Source organism: Uloborus diversus, chromosome 7 (assembly GCF_026930045.1).
Source record: "Uloborus diversus isolate 005 chromosome 7, Udiv.v.3.1, whole genome shotgun sequence".
In the NCBI taxonomy this organism is placed as follows: Eukaryota; Metazoa; Arthropoda; class Arachnida; order Araneae; family Uloboridae; genus Uloborus; species Uloborus diversus.
In genome coordinates, this window is record NC_072737.1 from 79263094 (window position 1) to 79278346 (window position 15253).

Here is a 15253-nt window from a genome sequence, read left to right on the forward strand (position 1 = left end):
TTAGTTCGGATAAAATGCTTATTAATTTTCCAATTTTTTAAACTTTCAAAAAAGAAAAAAGAAAGTTTAATACATGGAAAAATAAGTTGCTGCATGAGTAAATAATATCGCATCAAAAACAATCCTGTTGTAAAAATTCTCCCGGCAAGAAAATCTTTACCTCTTTCCTGCAAAAAAGAAGGCCTTCATCCTAAACCCAAAAAACCCTCAGACTTAAAAAGTTATGATATCTAGTTTTCCCGCCAAGTATCTGCCAGACTACCATCCTCCCTGTTTTCCTCTTTCTTCACAACTATTTTTTGCTAGAACCTGCCCCCATAACCAATTCCTTACGAGTGAGGCTCGATCCTTTAAATTGTTACAAAAAATCATTAACAAAGACCCCCGGGAGGCTGTTACAGGCCCCCGGGAGGGTACGATTTTGGGTGATAGAAACGATTTGGAATGGGGAAGGGGGTCAAATGGCACAAAAGGCACATCAATAGGGCACAAGGAATGTGTGAACGAGCGAAATTTCAGCTCGATCCCTCTTTTCGTCTGGGCTGTAGCCCTGTCAAAGAACACGAAAAGGTTTTTGAATAGTGATTTTCTAACTTAAATTCCTCCTCCCCCGATGGTCCTGGGGATTGTATTTTGATATACTTCGTCAGGGGCCACAAGAGATTGAGTATACCAAAACTCAGCTCCGGGTGTCTTTATGGGGGTTGAGATACAGAGGGGTGAAACCCCCAACTTGTTCTGTCGTGTAAACTGTCCTTAGTCGAGTGTTTAATTTCTTTCGTCTTTCTTGGCGGTGGACATTTGGGTTTGTTGACGGCTGACATTTGGTTTTCTCGGCGGTAGGCATTTGGTTTTCTTGGCGGTCGTAATATCATTAATACTAGAATAAAAATTGCAATTTTGCCAAAAAAAAAAAAAAACATCATTGTCGTGTTATTAAAAGCAGAAATGGAATGTTTCATCTCTTTCCTTGGCGCGATGATAAACCGAGGAAAGAGATACTACTCGTGGGCATTTTGAGAAACGTCAAAGTATCTTAGGGGACCGCAAAAAAAATTGAACCCCCCCCCCCGTCTCAAAGTGTTACACTTCACCTAGCTCCGTCCCCTTGTCACATGTCACACTGTTTTTCAAAGCATGTTGTTGCAAACAATATGTGACGTCACTTTTCATTAGCCCCTCCCTCCTACAAATCACAATTTCACGAATCGGGTGACATCATTTATGAACGGCGTCTTATTACATGCCGTCTCTCAATTCCTTTTAGTTGGAAAATTCACGAAAATACTTACCCGGAACGTAACAGTTCATCGACATGTTATCTTCGGAAAAGTGCCACAGTCGTTTTCGCATCACTATCGGTTGCGTAATAATGCTCACGGTCAGGACCCAATTTACAGAAATGGAAGCACAACCCTTAAACGGGGCCCCCACAACCTGCAGGAAAACTAAAATAATGCTCGCGGATTGGATATTACAGCAACATATAGATGATGATTTGATTAGTGGTGACCTCATAATCACTGATGGTGAAACAATCAATTATCGGCAGTGTAAATAGTCTGATATTTATAAGTCTGGAAATAGTTTTTATTTTTGGTGAGGGGATGGTCTTAAAGTGAGAGATAGGTGCGTGTCTCGTACGACCCGTCCAAAATCAGCCCTGTTCACGTGTGTAGCTTGAATTAAAAATATTAATTTCTAAATTTCATAATTTTTTTAAGAATTTGTGATACTAGTTTTGTTTACAGTAGAATCTCAGTAATCCAGACTTAAAATGCAAATATTTCGTAATTTAATTGCAACTAGTCCATTAATTCTCGATTAAACTGGATTGAAAAACCTTTGGGAAGAGTGAAGGACCTCTGGAGCGCGATTTCTGTGAACCATTGCAGAAATTTTGGTAATGGTTTAAAATTTGGCTCTATGGGGAACTCAACAGTTATCCCCAAACAAACACTGGATTTGTCACAGGAATCTTATTGGTTTATTTTTAAAATTTTCGTTTTTTTAATTCTTTTTAAATATTTCCTCACGCAATTATGAAATCCGAAGGTTGGTAGTTGTCTCATTGACCTCTTATGTACCCTTTCGAAAATATGTCAAATTTATGCACATTTTCTTGAATCGATGAAAATAATTTACTGTAGCAATTTGAAAAAGGATAATCGTTTTTAGAGAATAGAAGATAAATTTTTATCCAGCGCTTTTTACTTTCTTCTATATCTAATATATAGAAGAAAGTATTGGAATCGTGCAAATTTTCGAATTTCGAATTTTGACGGATACGAACGTTTTGAGGTGTGCTGAGTCCATTTCGACTATTTTTGGAAAATGTCTGTCTGTCTGTGTGTGTGTATGTGTGTATGTGTGTCACGTCTGTGTGTGACCAGTTTTTTGTGGCCGCTCTACAGCAAAAACTACCGCATGAAATTGAACGAAATTTGGTACACATATGTGCCCCTATGTGAACTTGTGCCCATTGGTTTTTGGCGCGAATTCCTCCAAGGGGGGTGGAGCAATGGGACGTTTTTTTAGTTACGCGTGCTTGCTATTCCTCAGGAAGTAAATCGCGGAATCAAACAAAATTTGGTCCATATGTTGCCCCTAACAGGAGCAGGTGCTGATTCAATTTTGGTGTCAATAGCTCAAACGGGGGTTGAGTTTTAGAACGTTTTTTGTCGTCAATTGTGACTGCTGTATCTCAAGAAATAACGAACGGAATCAAACAAAAAATTTTTGACAAGTAGCCCTTAGTGGGTATAAGAGCTGATTTTATTTTGGTGTCAACAGCTAAAAAGGGGGTTGCGCAATCGCCCGTTCTTTTTTTCCATTGTGAGTGCCCTATCTCAAGAAGTAATGCTACGTTCTGGTTGAAATTTGGAATATATGTGAATCCATACTTAAACAGGCTTTGGTTCAATTTTGACTCCAATCGCTTCAAGAGGTGTTGATTTTTTTTTTTTTCGAATAAATATAGTTTTTTTAATGCAACAATAAGAAAGATAAATCGCAATAGATTGTCATCTGCGTATTTCACGTGATTTTAATTGTATGGAAATGACCGGAAATATTATCTCAATGATTTAAAATTTTTAACTGTTGCCATCTTATGTTTGTTAATCAATAAAATATTTGTAATTAATTCAAGTAAGGCTTTTAAAGTAACTTTCAATTTTCGCTCTTTGTTTTATTTTTACAATAATTCAGACATTGGGATGGTCGTCAAGTTTTTGCATGTGTAATTTTGTTTTTGTCAGGAATATTGCTTCCTCGTCAAGCATGGGGAGGGATCAGAAAAAGGAAAAATATAGAAGAAAGTTTCGTGATGGCCACAACATACTAGTTAAAATATGTTATTAATTTCTTCTAATTGTGTATCCATATGAAAACATTGTTATTTGAAAACTTATTTCTTAACTATTTTCAACAAATGTAAAGCAGTTCAAATTTGTTACTATTACGTTGGGTAAGTCTGATTTTAGAAATTATTACGACGAAATAGGGTACAAATAATGGATAAGATATTATCATGCATTGTTTATTTCTTTTGCAGCAACAAGTTGTTTCCTTTTTCTTTCAATCAGCTGACATTTAAAATTACATTTTTTTTCTTTATTAAAGAATATTTTAACAAACAACATTTTCAACAACATATACTACAGCAGCCTTTTTCGGTACCCTCAAAAGACAGAAAATTGGGACATACCGCTCTTACAACCTTTTCCTGGGGTAGCATTCCATACTCCTTTAAAATTTCTACAAAACGAGTCAGTGACTCGGTGCAAAAAATATATATAGTTAGGCTTACCAGATTTCTGAAATGTGAAACCGAGACACAGGGATGCCCCGCCCCCTCGCAGTCACTAGTATTCGAAAGGGTACACACCTGTGGCTAATTTTTGGAGTGTTTTATAGGGCAGTTTATTCTTAATGTTATGAATAAATGGTTACTAATTATGAACCTTAACAGGGGTAATAAATATCACATAAGCAGATAAAATTTGAACATTTTACTTCTTGGATGTAAATATTCAAAAATTTATTTTTATTAGAAAAATACACTTAAAATGAGAAATAAAAAATTGAACTATACTTTTCCTTTTATGGGAATTTTTTGGTTTTAAGCTTATTGTAAAAATTCTTACAAACTAATCCGGTAATAATTTTACAGGTCAATGTTACAAATGATAAAATATTTATCCTAAACTTACAGGACCCGACAGACGTTGTTCTGTTCAAACTTTGTAAATTGAAAAGTTGAAAATTTTCATTATACTATCAAGTGTTTGAACCTTTCTGTTGAAAAAAAAAAATAGTAAGAAGAAAATGTTTTAAGCTGTTTGGTGTCAGAATGCGTATATTTATTACAACTTGATTTATCTAATGCCTACTGAGCAGTTGTTTTATTAAATATTTTTTCTCGCGTACTTGAAAGACCTTCATAGATTGTATTATTTGTTCCTGCCACCATACTCAAAGTATAAAAAAAGGTAAAAACAGTTCTCTGAATAAGCGAAAATCACTCATCTCCCTTCCTCCTCCCCCCTCCCCGATGTAAAATAAACATCTTTCAACTAAAATGACTAAACACTGTTAAAAAAACCAACAATAATTCCCTGCAATTTAAAATATTTTGCCAAATAAACAAAAAATACAATAAATTACGTTAACAGTAACTTTAAAATACAAACAAATAATCCTGCAACTCTATTGTTAATTATTTTCAGACTTGTTTGGTCATTTGTAATCAAATTTTTCTTTTTCCGGGACGTGAAGTAAACCGGTCGGGACACCGGGATTTTGTCTGAAAACCAGAACTGTCCCGGTCAAACCGGGACGTCTGGCAAGCCTATATATAGTGCCAAAGAGAGAGACAGAGAGAGAGAGAGAAATGTTTAAATAACAAATACAAAGGATTCAGAAAGTATTTTAAATCGAATTTAAAATGAAAGAAATAAAACAGAATATTTTGTATGCCAGAAAACAACTGTATTTGAAATTAGAAGGAAACTTACACTGCAGCAGAACTTTGGCGAAGCGACCACTTCACGCAAGTTTTCAGGTAAGAGAAAGCTGTAACAAAATTCGCTCCCAAGACTGCGCGACATTGACCTTGATACACGTGACCAATGATAAATGGTTGAAGGCCATACGTCAAGTAACGTCATGATTATAAAAACGACTCTCGGATGTCAGTTGTGATGAATATTGAAGTACGGATGACGGTATCTGCATTATTATTCAGAAGTACACAACTTTTCCTGACAAACATATATGCTCCTACATCAACATTTCCGTCGTGATGTCAACAAAATGCGTCAAATAGTGAATGAAATGTTCAGCTTGTTCATGTTGCTATGCAGACTTTCCGCATCAGCAATGTACATGTACATCCTCTGGTAATCTTCTGCCAATACTTGCCCCTTAACTAAGGGTCACTTCTTTCGTGTATCATATCATACTTACCTAGCAGAATACAATGGGATTGTTTCCATCAGTCAAAAGTACTATACTTTTAGTCACTGAAGTTGATAGAATAAGCAAAAAAAAAAAGCAATAATAATAATAATAATAACAACATGGAGCGAAGAAAAAGTTTTATTTTCAAAACGTTTTACTTTTTGATTATTTTTTTTAAATGTCCGATTTTTCAAATAAGGAGTGGTTTTTATGACGTCACAAGTGATGAACTTTGGCACGCTGCTCCACTGGCGTGCTGAATGCTTACGCTTGCTGTCTACCGCGCTTCCAGATTATGATAATTAATAAGTGAAATACTGCTCTCTACACATGCTATAAACCATATCGTTGCCAGTACATGTGAGTAGGAAGTGAGTTAAATATTTCGCTCTGCGCTAATGGCATCAGTCAATGGCATTTTATCACTTGAAATGTCCTGTGCAGAAGCGTAAAAAAAGAAATTGAGTCTGCGCACCGATTAAAATAATTGTTAAAAGTTATTCAACTTTGTTTAATTATTTAAGAAATGGTTAAATCTTATGTTTTCAAGCATGCTCTTTCGAAAAAAAATACTTTTAAAATTTCGGAAACGACCCCATTGTCTTCAATTGTAGAAACCTTAAATGATCGTGCATTTTAGAACCAACAAATATTATAAGGTGACAAACGTAAATATCATTCTGTAATTTTGCTGCCTCTACTATTATTCTGGACTGCGAGTCGCCTAGTAAATAAGATATTGAACTCGGAATCGGAGTGTTGAGGGTTTTGGAGCTCGATATCGATATATGCCCATTGAGTTCACTTAGAGTAAGTGATCGTTAAACTAATGGGCTCAAAACTTCTGTGGTCGGTTGCTGGCAGTTACCATGGGTGCAGAGTTGTTGGAGGCTTTTCCTCCCTTTCAGAATTATGCCAGAGACTCCCTTCCCTCTCAGATCTGTTAAAAAATTGGAGATGTGGTGCTGCCATCTATCGAGGTTAAAGTAATGTTCCTCTCCTTTTGGTGAGCTCATTTCTACGGGAGCCGCTCCCTTCTCTTTCAAACCCATACCCTCTAAGCGAATGGAGTTTGTGTCTCCTATATGGCACTAATAAGAGTAATAAGTTTTATTTCAAGTATTTAGGGTGAAGGGGGAAGTTATTTTCTCCTTTTAATATGCCGAATAAATCAGGATTGTCTATAATAAGCGTCAAACACGTCAGATCAGGAGATAATGCAGCACTAATTCTTTTCACCTCACAACTAAGATATTGCATGAAAATAAAAATTAGTGTGCATGAAATTGCTAAAACAAAAATAAATATAGTTGAATTGCTTCATAAAAGCTCAACATTAATAGAATAATTACAACTAATTTTTGTTATATGGTAAGTTTTTTTTTTTTTTTAAGTCATATAGAGATTACAGTAGTTATTGTTTTGTGAAACTCCCCCCCCCCTCCCTCCCCCCGAAAAACAGTTAAAGCTTTTTTTTTTTTTTTTTTGAGAAAAGATTTCAAAATCTTAAGATATAACTGTAATAAACTGTTTACTCAGGGGGGAGGGGGATCTTTTTTAATAACTTAGCAAAATCGATTTTGTTGCATTCCTACGATAAACTGAACGTGTTTGGCAACGTGTGCATATTTTTCAATTGAGTCTTTCCTAACAAAGTTTCAAAATTTTATCGCAACTTCAGAAAGATAAAGAATTGAGATATGCGTAGAAAAGGAGAACTAGAAAATATCAAGTGCCGATAATCCTTATGAAATAGATTTTTGATAAGATATTCATATCATTTTTTCTAATAATCAGTCTCAGTTTGTTGCAAAAAAGAAGGCGCTGATAAAGTAGTCATGTCTACAGACGGTATTTTCTCTAAACACGCTTTGTCAGATCATGCCGATACCGGTTGGCTAGATCGTTCGATGGATTTTTGGATGACACACATCCCCACTTCCGCTTTTTTATTTAAAATATCACATCATTGCTCAATATATATTCAATTTATCCACACACGTTACTATGTTTCTTCATGAAACAAATTTACCATTTGAGTAGAATTTTGCCATGCTGTCAATGATATTTTGACTAGGAAAAAAATTACCACAATAACTTGTCAAATTTGTCTTGTACCCTGTTGTTAGATTGTTCCTGCACGCTCGTATTTTATCACTCGATGTATGTGGAATTTCATTAATATAGGACAACTGAGAGTTTTCCCCTTAGCGAAAACTTGAGTTCAGGACGCGCCTGCTCGAATCCGATGCCCTATCCACTAGGCTACTTACAACTAATCGACCAGTACATATTACAACAGCGACTGAAACTGAGCTGGATAAGCAAAAATCTGAAATGTAACCAGTTCCGTATTTTTTGTTTTTATTCAAAGTAAGTTAACGTTGATTTTCAATTCATAAAATTCAATTTTGTAGATTATATAAAGTTATAGGAAAATCCTGTTCATTTTTAAAATCTTTTCCTAAGCTCATCGTTACATTTTCCTCAGTATTTTAAAATTGATGCGAATTTCTTTTAATACCTGACTGAAGAGGTTCTACCACAACTCAGGAAGTAATTGAATTTAAAGAAACACCTAGTAGAACCAAAGATACAGCGAAGATTATTTTTTAAGGCGTGAAAATATTCCCTTTAGAAAAGGAAAATTTCCTTTTGAAAAGTGACATTATACGAAAATAGAGATAGGGAAGATCCTAATAGAAATCAATTTCACAAAAAAACACTTTCTAAGAATTAAATGGAAGATTGTGGGGGAAAAGCAGATATGTACCAGAGTCCCCCCCCCCTTTGAAATTAGATCTTCCTTGCTTTTAACTTCCTTGCTTTTTTTTTTTTTTTGCAAAAATGTGAAAGCATTTATTCTTCAGTCATTAATGAATAAGTTATTACAATTGAAATATTTTAATGAATCTAATCTGTCCTGAAATCGGTTTCTATTGAGAAAACATCCTCCTAACCCATGGGGAAAATATCCGAGCTCCCCCCCCCCCTTACAATTTTGCAAATGGGCGCCCTTGATATGTACTATAATTTGATATTTATCATTTAGAATGTTCCACTTTTTAAATTAAAGGTACAGAATATTCAAATGCAATATTTTCAAAATTCCAATCTCTTCCCCTCAAAACGTAATGGTATAGTTTAATCTCGTTACAACCAGTGCCAATACAACGAAATATCCAATTCAACGAAATAAATTTTCAATTCAGATCTAATTTCCATTACATTATTAGAATTCAATTACAATGAAATTCCCGTTGCAACGGGGGGGGGGGGATGCAAACCCTTCACGTTCGTTGCAGTGGGATTTCACTGTACTTCTATTTTAATAATTAATAGTTTGTTTTTAATACACGCAGGGGCTCCCCGAATTTAAATTTTTTGGGAAGGCAGTAATTCTCTATTTGCCGAATGAAACTCCAAATTTTTCTGAAAAATCCGAAATTTACTGAATGATGAAAATTTTGCCGCATGGTGATAATGTTGTCGAATAAAGAAAGTTTGGTGAGGTCTCGTAACCTCCAATTTGGGCGTTTTGAATACAAAGAGCGAGCATACGCTTGACTAAATTGTTGAGGACAATTTCAGATTTTTCAGTGGGGTCGTTTCCGAAATTTTAAAAGTATTTTTTCTGAAAGAACACTCTTAAAAACGTAGGATTTAACCATTTCTTAAATATTTTGACAAAGTTTAATATTTTTTAACAATTATTTTAAACTGTTGAATTTCATTGTTTACGCTTCTGCACATGACATCACGAATGATGAAATGCCATTCACTGATGCCATTAGCACACAGTGCAATATTTAATTCGCTACTGAATCATCATGAGCTGGAAACGTGGTAGACAGCAAGCGTAAGCAATCAGCGTGCTAGTGGAGACGCGACAAAGTACATCCCTTGTGACGTCATAAAGACCACGCCTTATTTTCGAAATCGGACATTTAAAAAATTTTATTAAAAATTAGGCGTTGGGAAATAAAAAGTTTCTTCTCGCTCCATGTTTTTTATTTATTATTTTATTTTTATTTATTTATTTATTTATTTTTTAATTCTATCAATTTCAGTGAATAAAAGTAGTACTTTTGACTAAAGTAAACAATCCCACTCAGCAGAAGTATTAAAATGTTAAAAACATTTTTGATTAGACTATATAAAAATTGCTTTATGCTTAATTTTAGCAAAGAACGAATAAGTTAAAAGTGCATGAAAATTGCCACAGCATATGTATCTACAAATCAAGTGCCATATAGCAAAAAAAAAAAAAAAAATGCAGTTAATCTGTAGAGAAGTATTTTACATTGTAATAATGGAAAATAGAGAAATAGTTATTAAATAAAATCAGAACTCACCTTTCAACACTTGAGCTCCAGTACAGTATTCTTCGTTACAAAATTTTACCAAACAATCATCGATAAAAAACCATCTTGAAATTTGTTCGCTTGCTTATATAACTTTTGAGAGATGTCATAATATATAAGCACCGTTGTTTAAACAAAACTTTCAACAAAATTCCAGTCTAGAGATTGCATAAGAGACTTGTTTTCAGCTATAACACTGTTGATGTTTTCGTCGCCTTTGCTGATGATATACGCTTTATTTGTTCAAGCGCTCTCTAATTAGATTCAGATGTTTTTGGAATTGTGTTTCAAGCACTACTCCGTCTAATTCTTACTTTTTATTCTGGTTCAAAATAATGCAAGTGCTATATTTGAGCTAAAGTACGGAAGAATCTTTCATTTTCTTGATGCCAAAGCTAGATATAGTTACGATAAATGTGTTTTTCAAAGATTTCTTAAAATATAGTAACTGATTTATATCAGTGATAAGGGGAGAAAGAAGAGTTGCTCGAATAACAATAATACTTTTGCACCAAAACATTGAGTTATTTTTATTGACGCAGATGTTCAAAACATCATTCTGCGTTGTTGCTATGTGCTTTTGACTAGAACTTAGTGATTTTGGTTAGAAAAGTTTTATACTCGTTCCTCTATGCTCCAGAGAACTAGTTGAAAAGCTAAAAATATTTAACAGTGAATTTAAAATTCTGATTAAAAATACATCGTTGTAAATTTCAACTAAATTTAAAAGGTGTTTTAATCATATTACAATCTCTTTTGCCAATCGAAAAAAGATTTTTTTTTTTTTTTTGGGCCTTTTTAAAGAAAAATAAAAAACAAAAAAAGAAAGAAAATAATTTTTTTTTAGATTTCTAGAGCTTGAAAATACCACAACACGGTGATTAAAAAAAAAATAACCAAAGGAGTCAAACATTTCAATTTCACGCGGATGAGACAGATGCCTTATTGGACAGGTCATATCCTACGTATGCGTCAGTTTCACCTCCGTCTAGAATCCCTTAAAAAGGACGAGCTGACTTATCCGACATTTTGAGTCCAAGCACTAGCGCAGTCAGAAATCCCTTCTAGAGAGAGATTTTTATCAAAAATCCCATCTGGAGGGCTTTTTTTAAAATCAAATATGCCTTTAGGAGGGGTTTTTTGATCAAAAAACCTTCTGGAGATTTTTTTTTTTTTTTGATGAAATATAGCTGACAAAAGGGATTTTTTGATCAAAAATACCTTCTGAAGGATTTTTTTTTAAGTCAAAACAGCCCTTTCATATGCATAAACTACTGTATAAGAATTTGCATTTATGTTAAAACCAATGACTAACCCCCCTTCCCCCCCCCCCCCCCCCCTTCACTGCACCACTGGTTCCAAGACAGCTTTGGATCCAACCTTGCTTCTAGTATTTGTATTCTAGTATTCGTAATGCTACTCCCTGATTGCTGTCGCAAAAAAAAAAAAAAAAAAAAAAATGATGATGAGTTGAGTAAAATGTCACTGAAGGTAAATCTAGAAAGATAAATTAGTTCACAAATTCAAAAAAAATGTATTGAGAAATATTTACTGCAATTAACCTTATTTTCACGACTTAATTGCTTTTAGTTTGCATTAATTAAATTTTCTTTATTTGCAGAATAAAATAATCGGAAATAAATCATGTAACACATCTAAAGCTTGGCGACCTGTTTTCTGCAATGAGGCTTTTGTACAAATGCTACTTTTCCTTCCGATCATTTCGGAACCTTAATGTTGGATGAGTCAGCTCCCCTTATAGAGTGGCCTTACCTCCGTCAACCGCAACGTTTTCACATTTGCATAAATTTACGATTTTTATCCTTTGTTTAACTTTATTAATTTGTGTAAAAACATGTGTTTTTAAACTTCCTACCATATAAAAAGCCCCCCAAGATGCTTTTGACGAGCATTCTTGCAACTTTTTAATCTCCCTTTATGCTTTATTAGTACAGTTTACCTTCGCAAAATCTTTTTAGTTAGATTCATTTGGCATGTGATTGAGTTTTGTACATTTTAATTGTAAAATTCATACAAGAAAAAGTAATTCAGAAATTAATTAGTGCTAGACACCAGGGCGGCAAGATTAGCCGCCTTCGGGTGTTGCATCGGTCTCACCGCCGACGGTGGCTCGTGCATCTCATCCGTAGCGCGTTGGTGTACACCGCCGAAGGCGCCGGGGCCACAGTAACCGCTAGAGTACTAGAAAATCGCCCCTCAAGATATGACGTGTGAAAATTGCTTCTACATTTGAACGAAGCAACTGCCTGTTTGTTGATAGTTTGAGAGTCAAAATTTTAACCCTAACTAAAGTGGATAAACCCTAAACTCCAGTAGATAGCATTCATTGTTGACCACTTTTTCGTTTCTTCATTCTCTTGAAATGACAGTCTTACCAGTAAAACAGTTTAGTTACTGGATCTAGTTCAGCCTTGTCACAATAAAGCCTTTCCCTGCATTTTAAACATTACCGAAACATAATATCAAATTATCATGTCGTGACTCGAGTTTCCTTGTTGGTGACGTCAGGGACGTTACTCGATCATTGGCTAGTATATATGTGAGGATATAATCCTTGTACATCAAAAAAAAAGTGCTTTACTTACACCACTCGCGAAATATTCATCCCCTACTTGACCTTCCTGTCTGCGAGTCACTTTCGCTTTGGCCGTTTTCCAGCAACAGAACGAAATTTTGAATGAAGAACCGTGGGGTAAAAAAGACGATTTAATTAATATATCCTCTTTTGCAAAATTTATTATCCAACCTATCCAAACACATTATCTGAAAAATTACGAATCTATCAATACCAGGTTCGATGCTCAGTTTTCTCTCGTTCACCAGGAGTAGCGATGACATAATAGATGGATAGAAAGATGCATACCACGATTTTTAATATTTTTCATTTCACGTCTTCAATGAATGCGTGATTATAGTCATTAGTAGTAGGTATATTTAGATCGGGTTTTCTCAACCGGGAACCATATGGCCACTTGGGGGCCACGGAAAAAATGAAGGGGGGCACAGGAAAAAAAATTCAAAATAGGGGAATCTTGCGAAGGGGGTTACGGCTAAACTAATTTAAACTGGCCAAATCTTTTAGAAGAGGGTGAAAATTTTCCCCTAATTTTGATTAAATCATTAATGCATGTATAAATGACATATATATATATATATATATATATATATATATACATACATACATACATACATACAGTGGCGTAGCTATAGTGTTTGCCGCCCTTTTCATTTTGAAATAGATAATACATTAAACTGTCAAGGGTGTTTAACTTAAAACTAAAAATACAAAAGACAAAAAAGACGTAGTTAATTTTTACATACTTGCAAAAGAAAAAAAAAGAAGGGGGGAGGGCACATTTATAGAAAATTGCTACGTTTACGTAAAAAATCGCAATTTTTTAGTAAAGTGAAGGAAAAGGGCGGATTGGGTTGCTTCCGATTTTTTTTTTAAATCTAAAGTCTCTTTTAGTGTTTCTTTGTTGACGTTAGGGGATCGGTGGGCACTGCAAGGAAATGTTCTGAAAACAAAGGTTTAAAATGCAGCATAGGCTACTTTGTGGAGAGGTTAAGAAAATCGGAAATGGTCTGAAACTCAATTCGAAAATTTTCGGCTCTGAAATATGCAATTTTAGGCTATCTTTGGCAACGCATCTGCATGTGTATTCTAACGAAGTTGTAGGCATTATAGGGGAGAGAGGGACGCTGAGGTTTCTTACTGAAATATTTTTTGAATTGAAATCAATTTTAATGGATACTATGGTGATTTACTACTGGAATAGAAAGGTTCGGCTCCTTTTTTTTTTTTTTTTTTGAAAATTGTTCTGCACCAAAGTCTCAAAAGTGCAATTCTAGACTATGTTTGTCGGCGTTAAAGGGTTCCATATCACTTAATGGCAATAAAAATGTTGTGCAGCCAGGCAGCTCTCGCATGGAAAAATTCCGTAATTGACGCCCGACTTAAGGCTTCCCTTGATATTGATAATGTTTGAAGCAAAAGGGGGCAGAGGGAGGTTTCCCTTCCAAAATCTTTCTTCAAGCTGAAGTTCATTTTAGGCTATCGTTGAGAAGAAAGGATTTGTGAGTTCTCCCACCCACGCAAATTTCTATGAACGAAATCTTTAAGGCTATCTTTGGGGACGTTAGGAGAACGTCTGAGGAGTTATCGGCTTTCCTTCCTCGAAAAGTTTTTAAGATTGAAGTTTCCGAAAGGCAGTTTTAATCGAGAGAGACGTTAAATGTGGGGGAGGGGGGGGGGGGGTGATTAAGGTATCTCTCTCGAAAAAATTCCGAAACTGAAGTCCTAAAAACTTAGTTTAAGCTATCTTTGATCACGTTTGGAGATCAAGGATAGTCAAGGTTCAAATGCTGTTTTAACAAAATGACATTGAACTATCGAAGTTTTAAAAACGTAATTTTAGGCTATATGTTGAGACCTTAGAAGAGAGAGTTTTCTCCAGGAAAAGTTTAAGAATTTAAAGGCCTAAATGTGTACTTTTTGGCTGCGTTTGCTACGTTAGAGGAAAAGACAGGTTTCGGGGGTTCTACACAGAAATTTTTAAAGACTGATGTCTAAAACTGTATTTCTAAGCTATATCTTTGGGGATATCAGGAAAAGAGATGAAAAATTCGAGAGCTCACCCTCGAAAAACATTTTGAAGCTGTCTTTCACGCTATTAGACTGGTGGTAGAGGGGAGGTTCCCAAACGGAATTATTTGAAACTGAATACGCTAAAAAACAATTTTTGTCTATGTTTGGCCAATAAGTTGAGGGATCAAATCAAATGTTGAAAAAAAGGAATTCGCTTACCTCCCATAAGGAATAGACTAACATGTGATCCAACGTTGTCGGGTAGATATTCTACTCTCAGAACAGAGAAAATAGAAATAACTTTTACTTCTTTTGAAATAGACAACTCTTGTAATGAATGAAAAATAAAAGTAAACTCTGCAACATGTAAAGCCACCCCTGTGATGAGCAATAAATTGTTTCGTGTACCATTTTTCTCCCCCCCCCCCCCTTCCTTTCTCACTCTTGTCACCATTTGCCTGAAGTTAAATATACATATATTTCACTAGTGTAGGTTTTTAAAAAACTCTCTTAGAATCCAGTGTTAACTCTTTCTTATAACGAAAATTGGAAAACTTCATCGTTTTCTTCCGTCTGGAGTCACCTTCTAAAGTCTAAAAAAGCATTGGTCCCATGAACTGTCAGCCGCCATCCCTCAGAAAAAAACAAGAAATTGTACTAATATGCTATCAAAAAAGATTTTTGAAAGTTTTTGAAAGAAAGCAGAAATTTTTGCATAAAAGTAATTTTAATCTGGTAGTGACACAAAAGTCTTACTATTCGAAGATTTTCTTTTTGCCTGCAGTAACAGATTATAACCATTATTATCTTATTTTAA

The 15253-nt window shown here is 34.8% G+C and overlaps 1 protein-coding gene across 2 annotated transcripts in view; it reads right to left on the reverse strand.

The window, feature by feature from the left end:
- LOC129227015 (phosphoserine phosphatase-like) overlaps positions 1 to 10217 on the reverse strand; it is a 47565-nt gene extending 37348 nt beyond the window's left edge. Inside the window, exon 1 of one of the 2 annotated variants that reach the window (XM_054861646.1) lies at positions 9819 to 10217. The gene's annotated coding sequence lies outside the window, so the exon portion shown is untranslated. Of the gene's footprint in view, positions 1 to 5018; positions 5082 to 9818 lie in introns of those variants that run through there. The other variant, XM_054861645.1, reaches the window with a different exon arrangement.
- Between the last annotated feature and the right edge of the window lie 5036 nt (positions 10218 to 15253).